Here is a 22,108-nt window from a genome sequence, read left to right on the forward strand (position 1 = left end):
TTTTTTTTTTTTGAGACGGAGTTTCGCTCTTGTTACCCAGGCTGGAGCGCAATGGCGCGATCTCGGCTCACCGCAACCTCCGCCTCTTGGGTTCAGGCAATTCTGCTGCCTCAGCCTCCTGAGTAGCTGGGACTACAGGCACGCGCCACCATGCCCAGCTAATTTTTTGTATTTTTTTAGAAGAGACGGGGTTTCACCATGTTGACCAGGATGGTCTCGATCTCTTGACCTCGTGATCCACCCGCCTCGGCCTCCCAAAGTGCTGGGATTACAGGCTTGAGCCACCGCGCCCGGCCCCTAAAATGTTTTTCTATAGAAAGTATATGATTTAATTTTTCTCTTTTTTGAGACATCTTACTCTGTCACCCAAATGCAGTGATCGTGCAGTGGTATGACCTTGTAGTGGTGTCATCTTGTTACCAGCGGCAAATTTGAAGGACTCTGCAGCAGCCTCAATTCTTGGCTCCTCAAAAGAAAGAATTCAGCTGAGGAGCATAAGGCAGAAGGAGAGACTCAGGCAAATTTTAGAATAAGCGTAAAAGTTTATAAAAAAGCTTTAAAGCAGGAAAGAAAGGAAGTACACTTGGAAGAGGGCCAAGTGGGCAACGTAAGAGATCAGATACGTGGTTTGACCCTTTGACTTGGGGTTTTATATGTTGGCATGCTTCCGGGGTGTTGTGTTACTTCTCCCTTGATTCTCCTCTTGGGGTTAGCTGTCCTCATGCTCAGTGGCCTGCCAACACTTGGGAGGGGCGGCATGTGCAGTGTGCTTCCTGAAATTGTGCACGTGCCCACTTGAAGCATTCCCTGACCAGCTGAGTGTTCCTAGAGGAAGGTCTTATTCTAGTTAAACTCTGCCATTTTGCCCCTTAGTGCTCATGCTCGAGCTCACTCACCCAACTCCTGAGATAGTATTAGGAAGTTGCTGATCACCAGATTCAGATTTTTCTGTCTGCTGGGAGACTGCCTTTCCCTGGCACCAGCTGCAACCAATTATTATTTTAGCAACACAGCTTAACAACTGCCTAACCATTACCTGATGGTTACCTGATATTCCTGGCTGGGGGTGTGAGGGGACCTCTTTTGCCCTCTCATGTCAGACTAGCTACCTCCTTTAACAATCTCAGTTTAACCGCAGCAGCCTTGACCTCCTGGGCTCGCATGATTCTCCCACCTCTGCCTCCTGGGTAGCTGGAATCACAGGGATGTGCCACCATACCGAGCTAATCTTTATTTTTTGTAGAGATGAGCTCTCCCTGTGTTGCCCAGGCTGGTCTCCAACTCCTGGGCTTAAGTGATCCTCCTACCTCAGCCTCCCAAAATGCTAAGATAACAGGCATAAACCAACATGCCAGGCTTGATGTTGCTTTTAATCCAGACTGAGAATCTTTGCCCCTAAACTGGAATGTTTGTATTTAATGCAGTCATCAATATAATTGAATTTAAATTAATTATCTTGCTTATTTGTTTTCTATCCCTTTCTTCTGTTCCTCTTCCCCCCCTCTTCTTCATTTGGATTAAGAAAATATTTTATTTTTTGGCTGGGTGCGGTGGCTCATGCCTGTAATCCCAGCACTTTGGGAGGCTGAGATAGTGGATCACTTGAGGTCAGGAGTTAGAGACCATCCTGGCCAACATGGCAAAACACTGTCTCTACTAAAAATACAAAAATTAGCTGGGCGTGGTGGTGCATGCCTGTAATCCCAGCCACTCGGGAGGCTGAAGCAGGAGAATTGCTTGATCCAGCGAGGTGGAGGTTGCAGTGAGCTAAGATCGCTCCACTGTGCTCCAACCTGGGTGACAGAGCGAGACTTTATCTAAAAAGCAAAAAAAGTCTTTATTTTTTAATTAAATTTATTTTTCTAAATATTGAATGCTTCATGAATTTGCATGTCATCCTTCTGCAGGGGCTATGCCAGTCTATACATTCCAATTTTTTTTAGTGTATGTGCTGCCAAAGCGAGCACAAAAAAAGTTTGTAATCCATTTTATCTCAGTTTACAGGTTTATTAGCTTTACTTCTGGCTTAAAAAAAAAGTGGTTGCTCTGGCTTAAAATAAACTTACCACAGTGTGCTTTCAGTTAGTATTATACCACTTCACATATAGTGTAAGAACCTTGCAACAGTATTCTTACATTTAACCTCAGAATAAATGGTTTCTTTTGGCAGGGGGCTTGGTTTTTGTTTTTGCTTTAAACAGTTAATTATCTTTTAAAGAAATTTAAAATTAAGAAAAAGTCTTTTATTATTTACCCAGGTGAATTTGGTTTTAAATGGGTTCAGAAGTACACACGTAGCAGAAGATCTCTTAAGTCCATTACTGTAGCCTCAAATTCTACCACTGTGCCTGAGAGGAGGGTGAATGAGTAGCCCCTAAATAATAATATCTAGAATTCACAGTTCATATAGCAGACTTCTTAAGATCTTGAGCCATGTGAAGCTGACGCTTGAAAAGTACATATAGTCTCATTTTTCTGGTTCTGTGGTTCAAGTGGAGAAATAGGGAAATTTTAGTGTACAGAAACAGGTGAAAGTTGGGCAATAATTAGTAGGCCATTTTTTTAGGCCTGTTATCAGTTTAATGCTAGTTAGATTGGCAGATTCCGCTTACTACCTTGGGAGAAGGATCAGATTGGGAGTCTTCAGTCTCCTTATTAATCCTAGGAGAACTAAGCTTCTCTTTCCCAAGTGGTGGATAGACTCAAGGATCTGTTAATTCCAATCATTAAAGTGTTCACTGGTCAGCTCTAAGTTAGGAGTTGAGATCATTCAGTCTTGCTTAGCTGCCTTGAGCTCAGAGCTCATCTCTGCAGTTCTCCTTTTAAGGATCCATCTCTGTACAAGCTGGGCCTGTTCTTTGGCAGCTAAGTTATCTATCTGCTCTTTCATCCAGAGAACTTTGAACAACCTGTCTGAATGTAGAAACAACTTCATGCATTTTCTTTCTCAGCTGTTCAAATTTTAAATGTTTAAAAGGGATACTAATACCTGTATGATAATTGGGTAAAGATTTGTCCAGATTACACATGGATGGTATGTTTCTGTGTATGTGTATATACATATGTTTGATTCCCTTGGCTATTCTGAACTGAGCCATGTGTGATTCCATTGATTTATTCTGTTTGCTTAGAGGATATTCAATAAGATGCTTGGACTATGCGGCACTTTTTTTAGGTCCAGTTGCATTGATTTGGGAGAGGAGAGAGAAGATGAACATGAACTTGACAGTTCTTATGTGCCTGTTCTTTGTCAGGCACCGGGCTAGTACTTTACACATGCTCTTATGTTTTTTTTTCTCACAATCCCAAGAGGTGGAAAGAAATTATTTCCATCTTACAGATGGGAATTGAGAGAGCCAGAATTTGAATCTGTTGATTCCAGTATTGTCTTTTGAAGCTTTCATGATGGGTGGCATTTTGGATTTGATTGAGTTTGATAGGAAGTTTTGGTGTGTAGAGGGAAGAGCAGAATGGATGATACTGTTGAGATATGTATCTTTAGGGTGTTTTGTTCCTAAAATTCCTAAAAAGAGTTTCAGCAAACTCTTAAGTTTGGAACTACATCAGTAGATAGGTGTGCAATGCCTGTCCTGTGTCCCATTTGCTTTGTTAAACAAGGCAGCCTGGAAATACTCAGTTTTAATATCATTTGGTCTTAACTCTTCTGTTAGTTTGTTTTTGAGACAGGTTACCTCTGTTGCCCAGGCTGGAGGACAGTGGTGCGATCTGGCCTCTGCCTTCCGGGTTCAAGTGATTCTGAACTTCAGCCTCCCAAGTAGCTGGGATTACAAGTATGAACCACCATGCCTGGTTAATTTTTTTATTTTTAGTATAGACAGGGTTTCATAACGTTGACCAGGCTGGTCCCGAACTCCTGACTTCACGGGATCCACCAGCCTCGGCATCCCAAAGAGCTGAGATTATAGGCATGGGTAGATTTCCCTCCACCCTTGACCTTCTCTTCAGTTCACCTTTTCTTCCATTTCCTTTAAAATTGTAAAAAATGGTTTCTGGATCCCCAAATCTATGAATACAATGTGCTTAGGGGAAGGAGAGTACTGAGCTGCAAACATGTCGATAACCACTGATTTTAGTTAGCATGGCCTTTAGAAAGGAGTTAAAGCACTCATATAACCTGCTTTCCTAATACAAAATTTGGGAAGCAACAAAACCTTTTGCTGACACATGTGGAAAAGTCTTTGTTAAGGAAGTGGATTGAATCTTGCTTGTGAACACTTATTTTCTTCCTTCTGGTAGAAGATTTCAAAAGCTTCTCTACACTCCTGAGGTGTAGAGACTGAGTCCATATATGTTGACTGTGAACTGCATATCATTTACCTAGAAGAATGTTCCAGAGCAGACTTGAAGCCTAGTTTTGTTGTCTGTTGTTAGGGAACAAAACCTACCTCAAAACTTAATGGCTTAAAACATCTGTTTTATATTTGATTGTGATTCTATGACTTGGGAATTCAGGCAGGGCTCTGCTGGATGGTTCTTCGCTATGTGACTAACAGCTGGGGTGTCTCATGACGTTGTAGTCAAATAGTGACTAGAATGGCTAAGAAGCCTTCATTCACACATCTGGCAAGTTGGTGGGCATGACTAGGAGGCCAAGACTTCTCTCTCTCTCCCTGTGGCTGTCTCTCTAGTTGTGACTAGCTTGGGTTTTGTTGTTTGGCAGCCAAATTCCAAAAGTGAGCATACCAGGCAGCAAAGGCAGAAGCTATAATTCTCCTGGGATATAGCCTTGGAAGTTACATGGCATTCTTCACAAGAATTTGGTTTGGCACTGTGGCAAGGGGAAGGGCAGGAGAGAGGACATTGCAGAAGAGCTGTGAGATGGACACTTTTGTTGCATCTATCTTTAGAAACATAATTTACCACGGAACTCTTTCCTTGGAAAGCTTGAGCCCCACTCTCGGCCAATTAAATAAGAATCCCTAAAGAAACAGTGAGATGTTCTCCAGGAAGTTCTGTGTGTGTGTTCTTCTAAGCACGATCCCACTGAGGTCTGCAGTCTGGCTCTTTCTGTCTCATGCAACATGGCATTCCAATGTGCAAGACTGTGAGTCCTCCCACTCCTTTGAGCCATACTGATAAGAAAAATTGAAAATAATTTAAGTGCTGCTTTTTTTTTTTTTTTAGGACACAGTCCTACTTCTGTAAAAATTCCCCATCTGCTCCAGTATACACTGATGTTGAGTACTATTGTTTTTATAATCATTGGTGAATTCCTGGTAAGAACCATATCTTCTGTGTTTAACCTCTGTGTTAAGCACAGCATTAGATCCCAGTATGTGATAAAGCCTTGAATCGAACCATTGAAAATGGCTCTCTCCTGTTGTTATCAGTGCCTATCAGAGTTGTGCAGAATTAATAGTTCCTATAGATCTAACAATTACACAATCCTGTTGGAAATTCAGAAGAACATGGTCTTGAAATGAACAGATTTAAAATTAGAGTAAACTTGAAAAGTAGCCTAAACATTCTTAATGGAGAAACTTTGTATTTTATTTATTATTTTTTATTTTTTTGGAAAACTTTTTATTTTGTACTAAAAGGCCTACAGCAGGAGGAAAACTTTTTTTCTTTTATGTGGAAACATATTTAGAATACCTTGAATAAATAAAAGTTGATTTCCTGCAAATTGCTTTTTTTTTTAGAAAGGTCTAAGGCAGAACCCTAAAGACTTAGAACCACTTAAAATACAGATAATTTGTCATTTTTAACGCAGGAACACACAGATTTTACTCTTGAAACTACTTATAAAAATTCTTGGAGTTGATGGTATATGAGAGTGTTGTAGTTTACAGGGTACTAAACCATAAGATCAATCATAAGATTCTCCCTGATACCTGTAGGAGGTATAGATTCCCAGATTCCCCTTTCTTAGAGATTGTGATACAGTAGATCTCTGGTGGGACTTCGAAATCTTTGTTTTTAATGAGTGGTCCTGGAGCTTTTAGGAATGCAGATTTATGGGCTTCACCCCAGACCTACTGAATCCATACAGGAGGGGAGCTGTTGGTCTGTCAACAGGTTTTCCAGATGATTCTTACATGTGCTCACATCGAAGAAGCACTGTTAATAGAGAAATCCCTTTCACAGGTCTTTGCCACAAAACCACAGTTCTACCAGAAAGTATCCCAAAAGATTTTCACTATATATAGGAATCTGCAGTTAGGGATCCTCCAGATATTGTGGGGTATTGGTTGTTACTGTTTTGAAACTGAGGTATAGTTGACATACTATAATATTCATACATTACAAGTATTCAATTCAGTGATATTTAGTAAATATATAGAGTTATGCAAGCATCACTAAATTCTTCTTCTTGGAGACAGAGTAAGACTGTCATCCAGGCTAGAGTGCAGTGGCATGGTTATAGCTCACTGCAGGCTTGACCTAGGCTCAAGGGATCCTCCTTCCTCAGCCTCCACGTAGCTGGCACTACAGATGAGCACCACCACGCATGGCTTAAAATCCAATTTTATAACACTTCCTTCTCTCAAAAAGTTTGTTCTTCCTTCCCTTCCCTTCCCTCCCCCTCCCCCTTTCCTCCCCTCCCTTCCCCCCTTCCTTTCCTCATTCTTTTCTTTTTTCTTTTCCTTTCTTTTCTTTTTTTTTTCTTTCTCAGCCTCACATTCCTGGGCTCAAGCGATCTTCTCACCTTTGCCTCCCAAAGTGCTGGGGTTACAGATGTGAGCCACCACATCTGGCTCTTAAGAAAGTTCTTTGTTTGTAGTCAGTCTCTGCTCCCCACCAGGCAACTGCTATTTCTCTAGATTTGCCTTTTCTGGGAATTTCATGTAAATAGAATCATACGTATTCTTTTGCATTTGGTATCCTTCACTCACCATAGTTTTGTTTTGTTTTGAGATGGAGTTTTTGCTCTGTTGCTCAGGCTGGAGTACAGTGGCGTGATCTTGGCTCACTGCAACCTCCACCTCCCGAGTTCTCCTGCTTTAGCCTCCTGAGTAGCTGGGATTACAGGTGCACGCCACCTCGTCCAGCTAACTCTTTTGTATTTTTAGTAGAGACAGGGTTTCATCATGTTGGCCAGGCTGCTCTCGAACTCCTGACCTCAGGTGATCCACTTGCCTTGGCCTCCCAAAGTGTAGGGATTGCAGGCGTGAGCCATCACGCCTGGCCTACTCATCATGTTTTTAAGTTGGTACATGTTGAGTATGTTTCAGTAGCTTGTGCTGACATCAGTAATTTATATTGCTAAATAGTATTCCATTATATGAATTTACCACACTCAGTCTATCCATTCACCAGCTGAAAGACTTTTGGACCCTTTCTAGCTTAAGACAATTATGAATGATACTGTTGTGAACATTCATGTTCATGATTTTATGTGGCTATGATTCCATATGAAAAGTTTGTGTTTAAACGTTTGAGAAACTGACAGACTTTTCCAAAGTGGCTGTACATTTTACATTTTCATGGTCAGTGGTTGAGAGTTCCAGTTTTGCCACATCCTTGCCAACACCTTGTATTGTTGACTTATGGATTATAGTCATTCTAGTAAATATGTAGTTGTACCGCACTGTGATTTTAATTGATTAATTTATTTATTTTTGAGAGGGGTCTCATCGTGTTGCCCAGGCTGGAATGCAATGGTGCAGTCTGCTCACTGAAACCTCCGCCTTCCAGATTCAAGTGATTATCCCACTTGAGCCTCCAGAATATCTGGGACTGCATGTGCTTGCCACCATGCCTGGCTAGTTTTTGTATTTTTTACATTAGAGATGGGTTCTCACCTTGTTGGCCAGCTGATCTCCAACTCCTGATCCCAGCGATATGCCCACCTTGGCCTCTCAAAGTTCTGGGATTACATGTGTGAGCCACCTCGCCAGTCCTCACTGTGATTTTAATTTGTATTCCCTTAGCTAGTCATGAGCCCCTTTCATGTACTTATTAGCAATTTGTTTGTCTCCTTTGGTGAAATGTTGATTCAAATCTTTGTTTGCTTGTTGTTTTTTGCTTGTTTTTAAGACTCAATTCTTGGGCTGGGTGCAGTGGCTCATGCTTGTAATCTTAGCACTTTGGAAGACTGAGGTGGGTGGATCACGTGAGGTGAGGGGTTCGATACCAGCCTGACTAACATGGTGAAAACCCATCTCTACTAAAAATACAAAAGAAAATTAGCCAGGCGTGGTGGGGGATGCCTATAATCGGAGGCAGGAGATCACTTGAACCTGGGAGGCGGAGGTTGCAGTAGGGCGAGACCACACCACTGCACTCCAACCTAGGCAACAAGAGTGAAACTCCATCTGAGAAAAAAAAAAAGACTTAATTCTTTTAGTAGAGCAGTTTTAGGTTCACAGCAAAATTGAAAGGTCTAATGATTTTCTGTATATCCTCACTTTTAAAAATTGAGTTATTTGTCATCTTGCTGAGTTGTAAGTGTTTACATATTATGAATGTCTTTTATCAGATATGATTTGCAACTGTTTTCTCCAAGTGTGTGGTCTGTGCTTTTATTTGCTTATATGGTATCTTTGGAAGAACAAACATTTTTAATTTTGATTGTCTAATTTATGAATTTTTTGCTTTTACTGATCATGCTTTCGGTGTTATAGGAAAAAAAATTGTCTAGCCTAAGGTCACAGAAAGTTTCCCTGTTTTCATCTAGAAGTTTTTTAGTTTTAGCTCTTATATATGTCTGTGATCCATTTTGAGTTAATTTTTGGATACGGTATGAGGGAAGAGGTATCTGTTTCTTTCTTTCTTTTTTTTTGTAAACACAAGTATATCTAGTTGTATTAGCATCATTTGTTGAAAGGACCATCCTTTCTCCACTCAATTCCCTTGGCAAAATCAACTGATCATCAATGTAGTGGTTTATTTCTGGACTTTCAATTCTGTTCCATTGATTTATATGTCTGTTGCTATTGTGGTTACTTGTAACTCTATGGTAAGTTTTGAAATTGGGTAGGGTACAGTCTCCATCTTTGTTCCTCTTTTTCAAAATAGTGTTGGGTTTTGGCTCTTTTGGTTCTTTGTGTTTCCATGTATATTTTTGGATCAGCCTGTTGATTTCTGCAGAATGGTTATCTGTTTTTGAATCCTAATATTTTTTCATTCGGGGTCCTCGTGACCTCTCACAGAGGGTCTGAAATCAGCTTACTGCTGTTTGAGAGGTTGTATGAAGCGAAGGCCTGACATACATCAATGCTTGATGCGTTGGCGTTCTTCCAGGTTTGGCATGTTGGGTTTAATAGCCAGTGGGAATGTAGGTCAAGGCCAGCTCCAGCACAGTAAAGGTGACCCTTGAGTGCTTCCCTTGGTGTTACACTTGGTGTCACCCTGCCTCCTTGTCTCACTGGTAGTTGGCACTCCAAAAATACTTGAATAGGAGAGGGAGACTGTCTACAATAAAGAATAAGTTGAGACTGATGCATTTATCATATCTCCTCTTTTTGAGCCTCCCATGTTTTAAAGCCATATTTATACCAGTGAGTTTCTAAGCAGCCTGGCCAAGTCTGGTTCCCTTGGCCGTGAGCTATGGCCAGCTTCATAGTTGATTGCTTTTATCAGATTTTTTTCTTGCCTAAGCCCGTAGCACATTATGACTGAAACCAGACATGCTTTTATCTTTTCAGAAGCTTGTGAGAAGAAACTGGTGCTTCCCTTCCTCAGTTTTACTTTGAGGAACACTTTATCTCTTTCTTGCAAAATTTGGCTGTTCTTCTTTTACATTTTAGACATGTTTTTGAACAGGCTGCCTTCCAAAACTGTACAGTTCTTATTTCCTTCTACTTCACCAGGCCTTTTTGTGCTGGATTCACTTAAACCCAGCTAATACTTACTGAACATTGAACTATAATATATGCAAGGAATCATTTTCAGTTCTCATAGATACACAGAAATCGATAAGACATGGTTCTTGCCCTCATGGAGCTTACAATCTGATAAAAGAGACAGTATATAGTATAAATACATAGGTAGGTGTAGAAGATAGTATGTAAGAGACATAGAAGATCCCTGGGTTGGGTGGAGTACTGCTTTTCCAAGAAACCTGTTGCAAATCAAGACCATTCTTGCTTTTTCTTTTTCTTTTTTTGACAGAGCTTTGTTCTTGTTGTCTAGACTGGAGCATAATGGCACAATCTCTGTTCACTGCAACCTCCACCTCCCTGGTTCTAGAGATTCTCCTGCCTCAGCCTCCCAAGTAGCTGGGATTACGGGCATGGGTCACCATGCCTGGCTAATTTTGTATTTGTAGTAGAGACAGGGTTTCACCCTGTTGGCCAGGTTGGTCTTGAACTCCTGACCTCAGGTGATCCACCAGTTTTGGCCTCCCAAAGGGCTGGGATTACAGGCATGAGCCACTGTGTCCGTCCACTTTGTACTTTTAAAATGTGGTCTTGACTTTCAGAATGTAAGCTTTGGAATCACTTACAGTGGTTTAGATGTCACCTTTCCTAGGTGTAGGACATATGGCGCTCTTGACTTTCTTAAAAATTTATATTATTTTAGTTTATTTTTTGAGCCAGAGTCTTGCTCTGTTGCCCAGGCTGAAGTGCAGTGACGTAATCACAGCTCACTGCAATCTCTGCCTCCTGGGCTCAAGTGATCCTCCCACCTTAGCCTCTCAAATAGCTGAGACTACAGGCATGTGCCACCATGCCCAACTAATTTTTGTATTTTTAGTAGACCTGCCATGTCGATCAGCCTGGTCTTAAACTTCAAGTGATCTGCCTGCCTCGGCCTCCCAAAGTGCTGGGATTACAGGCATGAGCCACTGCACCCGGCCAATTTTTTTTTTTTAATAATAGAGTTGGGGGTCTCCCTGTATTGCCCCAGCTGGTCTCGAACTCCTGGCCTCAAGCAATCCTCTTGCCTCCTAAAGTGCTGGGATTACAGGTGTGAACCACAATACCCAGCCCAAACTCTTGACTTTTAGACTTCCTTGTCCTGTTGACTTTTCTGCCACTAATTTCACAAGGCAAGATGGCCATATTTTTAATCAAGTTATTTGATGGGCATACCCCTTTCCCTTGGAAAAGGGACTGCATTTATGAACCATGAGTGACATACTTAAAAGTGAAGTAACAATATTTTAAGTGGCTTATCTGCTATTTAATATAATTCCCTAAGGAAAGCTTTGTATGGTGCTCTGTCACCCATGGCCTTATTAAAAGTGGAATTCTTTTCTCTAATGTTGCAAAATACTTTCACCAGAAGAAGGAGATGGTAGAGTATTTGAAATAATGATTATGTTAGCTGCTGCCCCTGTCTTTTTCTGTAATGTGGGAAACAAACTTATGATCTCCTGGCAGGTGTCCTGGTTAGATCATGGGTGGTGCCTGTCCAGCTGCCTCAAGGATCCGGCCTAGGGACATGTTCTTTGAGCACTTGATGTGAGTTTTATTTGTTTGTTTGTTTTTAATTTAACCCACACCCATGCAAACCATGTTCCCTGTGCCAGTACCAGAATAACCCTGGCCAGGGCTCAAGAAAAACCTGGTAACTGACCTAAAATTAAATGCATGAACTCTGTCTGCCCTTTTGCATTTGCATTATGGTTTTTTATTAGGTACTCTTGACCTTTTTTTTCTCTTAGGAAAAGGTTGGGAAGGAGAAGCTTGAGTCATTATCTTAAACATAGAGAGGGGATGGTTACTGCTAATAAGTAGAGGTGGAACCAGTGCAAATTGTGCTGGATCTAAGTTTTTTAATTTTAAGTTAGCAATAAAGATGTGACGACAGTATCAATCACTGGTTTTATCTGAGCTATCCATAGTAATAGTCTTTTTGGTTTTTTTTGTTTGTTTTAAGACAGGGACTTGCTGTGTTGCCCAGGCTGGCCTTCCAGCTCCTGGGCTCAAGTGATCCTCCTGCCATGGTCATAGCATGGCCTTGACTTCGAGTGTGAATCTGCATCTGGTTCCTGTAAGCCTGCTTGCTCAGCTGATTCTTCTTTCTTCTTCTTCTTCTTCTTTTTTTTCTCCCCAGAGACAGGACCAGCTCACCCAGGCTGGAGTACATTGGTATGATCTCGGCTTTCTTCTTTCTTCTTCTTTTTTTTTTCCAGAGACAGGACTAGCTCACCCAGGCTGGAGTACATTGGCATGATCTTGGCTCATTGCAGTCTCAAATTCCTGGACTCAAGTGATCCTCCAACCTCAGCCTCCCAAATAACTACAGGCCACTGTGTCTAGCTGCCCTTTAGAATTTAATGTTTGCTTTATTTATTTATTTATTTATTTATTTATTTTGAGACCGAGTTTCACTCTTGTTGCCCAAGCTGGAGCGCAATGGCACACTATCGGCTCACTGCAACCGCCACCTCCCGGCAATTCTCCTGCCTGAGCCTCCCTAAGTAGCTGGGATTACAGGTGCTGACTTTTAGTATTTTTAATAGAAATGTTTACCAGCTGGTCTTGAACTCTTGACCTCAAGTGATCTGCCCACCTCGGCCTCCCAAAGTGCTGGGATTACAGATGTGAGCCACGGTGTGGCATAATGTTTACATCTATGTAGGCCTCAACAAGTTGGATGTTTTGTTTTGTTTGAGATGGACTTTTGCTCTGTCACCCAGGCTGGAGTGCAGTGGCACTATCTCGGCTCACTGCATCCTCTGCCCCCTGGATTCAAGTGATTCTCATACCTCAACCTCCTGAGTAGCTGGGATTACAGGCATGTGCCACCACGCCTGGCTAATTTTTGTATTTTTTAGTGGAGATGGGGTTTCACCATGTTGCCTAGGTTGGTCTCGAACTCCCAACCTCAGGTGATCTGCCTGCCTTGGCCTCACAAGATTCTGGCATTACAAGTGTGAGCTACCACACCCAGCTGTTTTTTGTTTTGTTTTGTTTTTTAAATGAAGTGTTTCAAGTATATGGAACAGAAGAATATAAAATAGCAAACATCTACGGGTTATCAGCAAAATGAAATGTTTATGTGATTTTTTTTTTTATCATTCCTGTGGATTTCTCTGTACTTTTACAACTTATATGAATCTCCGCAATTTTGTGTATATGTTGAAAATGAATAGATCTAAACTCTTAAGTTTAATTAGATCCCATTTGGCTATCTTGGCTTTTGTTGCCATTGCGTTTGGTGTTTTAGTCATGAAATCCTTGCCTATGCCTGTGTCCTGAATGGTATTGCCTAGGTTTTCTTCTAGGGTTTTTATGGTGTTAGGTCTTATGTTTCTTTTTGTTTTTTGTTTTTTCCTTAGGTCATATGTTTAAATCTTTAATCCATCTGGAGTTAATTTTAGTGTAAAGTGTAACGAAGGGGTCCAGTTTTAGCTTTTTGCACATAACTAGCCAGTTTTCACAGCACCATTTATTAAACAGGCAATCCTTTCCCCGTTGCTTTTGTCAGGTTTGTCAAAGATCAGATGGTTGTAGATGTGTGGCATTACTTCCAAGGCCTCTGTTCTGTTCCGTTGGTCTGTATCTCTGTTTTGGTACCAGTACCATGCTGTTTTGATCACTGTAGCCTTGTAGCATAGTTTGAAGTCAGGTAGCGTGTTGTCTCCAGATTAGTTCTTTTTGCTTAGCATTGTCTTGGCTATGCTGGCTCTCTTTTGGTTCCATATGAAGTTTAAAGTGTGTTTTTTCCCAGTTCTTTGAAGAAGGTCAACACGTGTCTGATGATACAAAGCCATCTACTGTCTGAGCTGCAGGATGCGTGTGGACAATAGAAGCTATTTCCTTGGAAACAACTATGTGAAAGCTGTTGGAACATCTCTCTTCCCCAGAAGTTAATTTGTTTCAGATGGGGAAAGGTGATTACTTATGAGAGGGAGCTGGAGAGAGTGGGAGAGGCTGGGTTTGGGGGAGGGGGGAGATATGGAGGGAGAGAGAGAGGTTCTTGGGGTTGTTTTTTTTTTTCCCTATTATCAATGTTAATTTTTTTCAGAAATGTAGAGTAGATGACAACAGCAAGAGTAAATATTAATGACATTGTCACCATCTGAGATTATAAGTCTGCAACCGTTCTGGCCTATTATAGAAGAAACAAAAGGGATGGAATGGGAAAATCTCCTAATTGAACCAAACTAGTCCAGAGTGTGTTGCCTACCCATCCCAATTCTCCGGGCAATTTCTAGTTCTCTGCTTCTCTTAATTCGGATCATTGTAAAGTACAGATGTTTACCACATGGCGAGAACTACCTACAAAAGATAATGAGCTGTCATACAATAAAGAGGACATTTCTGACCCCCCCCCCCAAGAAATAGATATAATGTATGTGTCTCTTGCCATTAAAAAAATGCAGCATTCTGTTTTTAAGATGTATTTATGCAGATCCACTCCATTCATTTGAACTGCTTTATAATGTTCCCTTGATATGTGGATAAATATACCGAAGCAGATTTATTTATTTATTTTAAGAGATGGGATCCTGCTTGGTCACCCAGGCTGGTGTGCAGTGGCATGATCACAGCCCACTGTAACCTTGAACTCTTGGGCTCAAGCAGTCTTCCTGCTTCAGACTCCCAAGTAGCTAGGACTACAGGTGCATGCCACCATGCCCAGCTAATTCTTAAATTTTTTGTAGAGATGCAGTCTGGCTATGTTGCCCTGGCTAGTCTTGAACTCCTGGGCTCAAGCAGGCCTCCCAAAGAGTTGGGATTATAAGCATGAGTCACCTTACCTGGCTTAATTCATTTATATAGTTTCGTAGTGAGGGGTAGTTAATTTGATCCCAAATTTTAGCTGTTAGAAATAGAGTCACAGTGAACCCTTTTGTGGCTGTTTGTTTTCTGATTGTTATTGGCATATGGAGGAGTGCTGTTGACTTTTGTGTGTGTAGATCTTATGTCTAGTAATTTTGCTGAACTTGTATTAGTTACTGCCATTTGTAGATTTTCTTGCCTTTCCCAATATACATAATCACACAACAGCTGTTTCTTCCTTTTTAGCCCTTAAATCTTTGCCCACCCTGTTAGTTTGCTAGGGCTGCCGACTGGGTGGCTTAAACAACAAAATTAATTTTCTCACAGTTCCAGAGGAATGACGGCCGAGATCAAGGTATCAGCAGGGCTGTTTCTTCTGAGCCCTTTTTCCTTGGCTTGCAGATGGTGGTCTTCTCACTTGGTCTTCCCTTTATATGTGTCTGTGTCCTAATCTATATTCTTCTTCTACTTCTTCCTTCTTCCTTCTTCTTTTTTCTTTCCTCCTCCTCCTCTTCCTTCTCCTCCTTCTTCTACTTTCTTCTTCCTCTTCCTTTTTTTTTTTTTTTTTTTTTTTTTTGACAGGGTCTGGCTTTGTTGCCCAGGCTAGAGTGCTGTGGTGTGATCATGGCTCACTACAGCCTCAACTTCCGCACGCTAAGGGGATTTTCTGCCTCAGCTTCTCAGGTAGTTGGGACTACAGGCATGCTGCCATGTCTGGCTGATTTTTGCATTTTCTGTACAGATAGGATTTTGTCCTGTTGCCCAGGCTCGTCTCAAACTCCTGGACTGACAGTGATTCACCTGCCTTGGCCTCCCAAAGTACTGGGATCACAGACATGAGCCAGCCCCAGCCCCTAATCTATTCTTACATGAACACCAGTTATATTGAATTAGGGCCCACACCGTTGACCTCATTTTAACTTCATTACCTCTTTAAAGGCCATATTTTCAAACAGTCACATTCTGAGGTACTGGAGGTTAGGACTTCAACTTGTAAATTTGGGAGGGGACACCATTCAGCCCCTAACACTGAGTAATGCTGGCTCGGCTCTCTAATTCACCATTGAATTAAAGCGCTGAAAGTAGGCATCCTTGTGTTTTTCCTGACCATAGAGAGATTTTAAAGAGAATGCTCTTAAAATTTCACCATTACAAGTGGCGGTTAATGTGGGTTTCTTAAAGAAATTCCCTTTTGCAACTTGTCGGCTCTCAAGAATAGAACCGTTAGGGCCTGCCTTTGCCAGTTAGGCACTGTTGCAGAACGACAGCACAGATGATAATGTGTCTTTCCTGTTGTATCCTATCAGGAAGCCCATGGTGTCAGTCTTTCCATGACTTGATTCAGGTGGTTTCTGCCAGACAAAGGTGATCTGTAGCTGCCAACTCAGAGATGGTGCCTATCTTGTTTCCCAGTAACCTTTGACCAGTGGCTTGTTTCTTATTTTGCTTTTGGTTTTGGGTTTTTTTTTTTTTGTTTTTTTTTTGAGATAGAGTCTCGCTCTTTCTCCCAATCTGGAGTTCAGTGGCGCCGTCTTGGCTTGCTGCAACCTCTGCTCCCGGGTTCAAGCGATTCTCCTGCCTCAGCCTCCTGAGTAGCTGGGACTACAGGCACCCGCCACCACATCCAGCTAATTTTTTGAATTTTTAGTAGAGACGGGGTTTCACCTTATTGGTCAGGCTGGTCTTGAACTCCTGACCTTGTGATCCGCCCACCTTGGCCTCCCAAAGTGCTGGGATTACAGGTGTGAGCTACTGCGCCTGGCCTGACCAGTGGTTTTTAAAACCCATGGATAATCCTTACGTTCTTTGAATTTAAAAAAATTTTAATGACTATCCTTTTCATTTCTAGAAATTCTAATTCTTTTTCTCACCTACTTTGTCCTTCCCTCCTGGGCAACATGGTGAAACCCCATCTCTACAAAAAATACAAAAACATCTTCACTGCTCCTACGTACTTCTCTACAGTTAAGACTAGACCACAGAGTAGACCTTTGTAACTTCGCCCAGTTTTCTCCAGTGGTACATCCTACATAATTATGGTGCAATAGCAAAATGAGGAAATGCCATGGGTGCTGTTGGTACAACCCGTAGACCTTATTCAGATCTCATCACTTTCACGGCACCCGTCTGTGTATGTGCATGTGTGTGTGTGCTGTGCGTGTGTGTGATTAAGTGTATTTTTTTTTTTTTTTTTTTTTTTTTGAGATGGAATCTCATTCTGTCGCCCAGGCTGGAGTACAGTGGCGTAATCTTGGCTCACTGCAACCTTTGTCTCCTAGGTTCAAGCAATTCTTTTGCTTCAGCCTCCCGAGTAGCTGGGATTACTGGCGCACACCACCACACCTGGCTGATTTTTTGTATCTTAGTAGAGACAAGGTTTCACCATGTTGCCCAGGCTGGTCTCAAACTCCTGAGCTCAGGCAGTCCACCCTCCTTGGCCTCCCAGAGTGCTAGGATTACAGGCGTGAGCCACCGCATCCAGTCCTGGTTTAGTGTAGTTTTATCACATGTATGGGTTTATGTATCCAACACCACAATCAACATAAAGAACTGTTCTGCCTCAGAGATCGCTAATGCTTCCCATTATAGTCGTACCCATCTCTCTCTCTCCTCCCATCCCTAATACCAGTTGGCCACTAATCTGTTCTCCAGCTCTAGAATTTCATCATTTCAATAATGCTATATAAATGGATTCATATGGCATATAATCCTTTGGATTGGCTTTCTTCACTTAGCGTAGTTCTCCAAACTTTTGTGTATTTCAGTAGTCCATTCCTTTTATTGCTAAGTAGTAGTCCACGGTATGGATGGACCATAGTTTGTTTAATCCCTCTGAGGATCTTTTTAAAATACTTGTGCCCGGGTGCAGTGGCTCACTCCTGTAATCCCAGCACTTTCTGAGGTTGAGGTGGGAGGATTGCTTGAGCCCAGGAATTCGAGACCAGACTGGGCAACATGGCAAAACCCTGTCTCTATGAAAAATACAAAAATCAGTAGGCCCAGCTCCTTGAGAGACTGAGATCAGAGGATGGTTTGAGCCTGGGAGGCAGAGGTTGCAGTGAGCTGAGATTGTGCCACTGTCCTCCAGCCTGGGCAACAGAGCCAGGCCTTGTCTCAACAATAAATAAATAAAAATAAAATGTATTCTGATATTAAAAAAGTAAAAATACTTGTAGCCAGGTATGGTGGCTCACACCTGTAATTCTAGCATTTTGGGAGGCTGAGGCGGGAGAATTGCTTGAGTTGAGGAGTTTAACACCAGCCCAGGCAACATGGTGAGACCTTGCCTCTACAAACAAAAACAAAAACTGACTGTCATGGCTCATGCCTATAGTCCCAGCTACTCAGGAGGCTGAGGCAGGAGGATCACTTGAGCCTTGGACTTAAAGGCTGCAGTAAGCTATGATTGCACTGCACTCCAGCCTGGGCAACAGACCACCACCTCCATTACTGCCCACCTCCAAACACATCTTTTTTTCCTTGGTATTCACATAACTTTTATTACAGTATGTTATAATTGTTCCATTGTATTTATTATTATTTTAAATCTCTTGCTGTGTCTAATTTGTAAACTAAATTTTATCACAGGTATGTATATATAAGAAAATACATACAGTTTGGTATTATCTGGATGTAAGGTATCCACTGGGGATCTAGGAGTCTATCCCTTGCAGAAAATAGAGGACTGCTATACTCAAGAGTGGAACTGCCAGGTATTCTGGAATGTTTTAGAAATTCTTTTTGCTCCAAAGTCTTAAAAACATTTTCCTCTAAAACTGTTACAGTGGGCCAGGCGCGGTGGCTCATGCCTGTAATTCCAGCACTTTGGGAGGCTGAGGCGGGCACAAAGTCAAGAGATTGAGACCATCCTGGCCAACATTGTGAAACCTCATCTCTACTAAAAATATAAAAATTAGTTGGGCATGGTGGCATGCATCTGTAGTCCCAGCTACTCTGGAGGCTGAGGCAGAAGAATCGCTTGAACCAGGGAGGCAGAGGTTTCAGTGAGCCGAGATTGCACCACTGCACTCCAGCCTGGCAACAGAGTGAGACTTCGTCTCAAAAAACAAAACAAAACCTGTTGTAGTATTAAGTATTGCTTTTTGCATTTTAGTCTTCAATACTTTTGGAATTCTTAAGAAAAATATTTTAATGTACGATGATGGCAGAGATCTATTATTTTTCTATATGAAGAGTCAATTTTTAAATAATCCATGATTTCCCCACCAATTTGGGATACCACCTCTATCAATTAAAAGTTCCCTATATATTTATGCACATATTTCTGAATTCAGTATTCTCTCTCAGTCTCAATTTTATGACTGCTTCAACAACAAATAATTTTGATGATTATAGTTTTACAAGTCATATATATAGCAAAATGTCACAAAAATGATAATTTTGTCTCTTAATTTCAAATCCTTATAAATATCATATCGATTTCTTAATGCATCTGGTAGGCCTTCCAGGAACACATTAAGTAGTGTCCATGACTAGATCCTAACTTCAGGGAAAATACTAGAAGTATGGCATCGATAATGCTTATTGTAGGAGTTTTGAAGGAAAAGGTTTTCTTTATACTATAATACTTACTAAACATCACAGTATTTAAGTTTTGAATTGTTGCTGAAGGACTTCCCACATTCATGTCACTTTAATGTAAAATGAATTTTTCAATACACTATTAAGTGTAAAATCTGCTGAACGTTTTGCTAAATCCAAGGCATTCATAGAGAACTGTAATGAGTGTGAATTCTCTGGTGTCTAATGTGGTGTGACTTTTCTCTGAAAGCTTTCCCACATTCACTACACTGAAGATTTTTCACCAGTATGGATTCTTCTGTGCAGAGCAAGAGTTGAGAGCTGAGAAAAGGCTTTCCCACATTCATTATAACGGTAGGGTTTCTCACCTGTGTGGCTTCTCATATGCACAGTAAGAGATGAGCTGTGACAGAAGGCTTTCCCACAGACCTTACACTCATAAGGCTTATCAGTTGTATGAATTCTCATATGTACAATAAGTGATGTGATTCAAGAGAAGGCTTTTCCACATTTATTACATTCATAGCGTTTCTCTCCTGTATAAGTATTGTGATGCTTAATGAAGTGTTGCTTCTGCCTGAAGATTGTTCCACGTTCGTTATATTTGTAGGGTTTCTCTCCAATATGAATTTTCTCATGCTCAGTGAGATTTGATTTGCCACTGAAGACTTTCCCATATTCCTTACATGTATAAGGTTTCTCTCCAGTGTGACTTTTCTGGTGTCTAATGAGGCTTCACTTCTGAATGAAAGCTTTCCGATACCCTTTACATTTATAAGGTTTCTCTCTAGTATGGGTTCTCTGATGTATAATGAGGTTTTCCTTCTGGCTAAAAGCTTTTCCACACTCACTACATTTAATGGGCTTCTTTCCAGTATGGATATTCTGATGTTTAATGAGGTATTGCTTCTGGCTGAAGGCTCTTCCACACTGATTACGTTTAACTGGTCTTTCTCCAGTATGAATTTTTTCATGCTCAGTGAGATATGCTTTGCCATTAAAGGGTTTGCCACATTTTTTACATGCATAGGGTTTGGTTCCTGTTATGATTTTTCTGGTATCTGATGAGGGTTGGCATCTGAGTAGAAACTTTTCCACATTCGTAAGTTTTCTCTCCAGTGTGATGTTTCTGATGAGAAAGGAAGTTTTCCTTCTGGCTGAAGGCTTTTCCACATTTATTACATTTATATGCTTTCTTTCCTGTGTACTTCTCGGGTGTAGAGTAAGGGATGAGACCCAAGAGAACACTATACCACACTCAGTGCATTCGCGAGATTTCTCTCGAGTATGCATTTTCTTATGCTCTAGGAGGTTTTGCTTTAGGCTAAACGTTTTTCTACATTCATTACATTCATAAGGTTTCTCTCCAGTATGAATTTGATCGTGCTGAAGATCTGATTCATGCTGAAGACTTTCCAACATTCCTATCATGCATGTGAATTTAATCAGGAGATTTCACTAGTATCAAATAAGATATAATAAGGATGAAAGCTTTCCCACATTCACTAAATTATACGATGTATTTTCAATATTAATTCTTGGGTATCTAATGAAGTCAAATTCATGATGGAAGACTTTTCTCACATTGATTACCCTGAGATGAGATGATTACAAAAAGGGATAAAATATAACATTCTCTTTATATTCTTAATGGTTCTTACACAGATTCTCTCCTATTTAAGTATAAATTATATATAAATTACGTTTCAAACTCTTTTACACTGAGTCCCATACACAGAAGGGTAGTTTTGAAGAATCAGTGATGGTGTTCAGAGGAAATACTTTGTTTCCTAAATCTTTCCTCAGTCTGTATTTTCACAGAGAAGGATGAGACTTAACTTACAAGTCTGTCGTGTTGCATCTTTATCTGTTTATAAACTTACAGACAGAGACCACTGTGGCAAGCAGGAGAGTCTCTGTTGCCCAGGCTGGAGTACAGTGGCGCAATATTGGCTCACTGCAACTTCCGCCTCCTGGGTTAAAGCGATTCTCCTGCCTGAGCCTCCTGAGTAGCTGGGATTGCAGGCACATGCCACCATGCGTGGCTGATTTTTGTATTTTTAGTAGAGACAGGTTTCCCTTTGTTGGTCAGGCTGGTCTCGAACTCCTGACCTCGTGATCTGCCCTCCTCGGTCTCCCAAAGTGCTGGGACTACAGGCATGAGCCACCGCTCCCGACCCATCTTTTTTTAAGCTATGCTTGTTTAATCATCACATATCTATCCATCTGTCCACTTGTTTATATATCTATCAACCTGTTATTTTCTACACATTTCAAAGTAAACTGCAGACATCTGTATACTTATCTTTAAATTTTTCGATATGTACACCATTAATTGGTGTTAAGTGTTTCTTTATAGCTTTTTCCTCTTGATGGAAAGTTTATATATAATGAGATGTACACATTTTAATTACATGTTCACTGGGTTTTCCAAGTGCATGCATCAGCGAAACCCAAACCCCTGTCAAGATAGGGAATGTGGCCAGGCGTGGTGGCTCACGCCTATAATCCCAGCACTTTGGGAGGCCAAAACTGGAGGATTGTTTGAACCCAGGAGATCGAGACCAGCCAGGGCAACATGATGAAACCCCATCTCTACCAAAAATACCAAAAAAAATTAGCTGGGTGTGGTGGCGTGTGCCTGTAGTTTTAGCTGCTTGAGAGGCTGAGGTGGGAGGACTGCTTGAGCCCAGGAGACAGAGGTTGCAGTGAGCCAGCATGGCACCACTGCGCTGCAGACTGGGTGACAGAGCCAGACCCTGTCAAAAAAAAAAAAAAGATAATGTTATATTACCCCACCTGCCTCACATTGTAAGTCAGTAGACTCAGTGGACACCAATCGTGAGATGTTTGTAAAAGCTCCCTGATTTTGAGCCTACTCTTTTACATAAAGAATGCTGGGGACGCGACAGGCCTCTTCCAGG

General features: G+C 41.3%; 1 protein-coding gene and 1 non-coding gene across 4 annotated transcripts in view; one reads left to right on the plus strand and one right to left on the minus strand.

The window, feature by feature from the left end:
* Positions 1-22,108, plus strand: part of ZNRF1 (zinc and ring finger 1) — a 123,744-nt gene that overhangs the window by 40,784 nt on the left and 60,852 nt on the right. The gene's annotated exons all lie outside the window — the stretch shown is intronic.
* On the minus strand, positions 1,863-1,967 carry LOC116555898. Its single transcript, XR_004270737.1, has one exon. It is a non-coding gene; the product is annotated as a U6 spliceosomal RNA (small nuclear RNA).

The sequence above is a fragment of the Sapajus apella genome, unplaced genomic scaffold, assembly GCF_009761245.1.
Source record: "Sapajus apella isolate SASKATOON/1434 unplaced genomic scaffold, GSC_monkey_1.0 scaffold15, whole genome shotgun sequence".
In the NCBI taxonomy this organism is placed as follows: domain Eukaryota; kingdom Metazoa; phylum Chordata; class Mammalia; order Primates; family Cebidae; genus Sapajus; species Sapajus apella.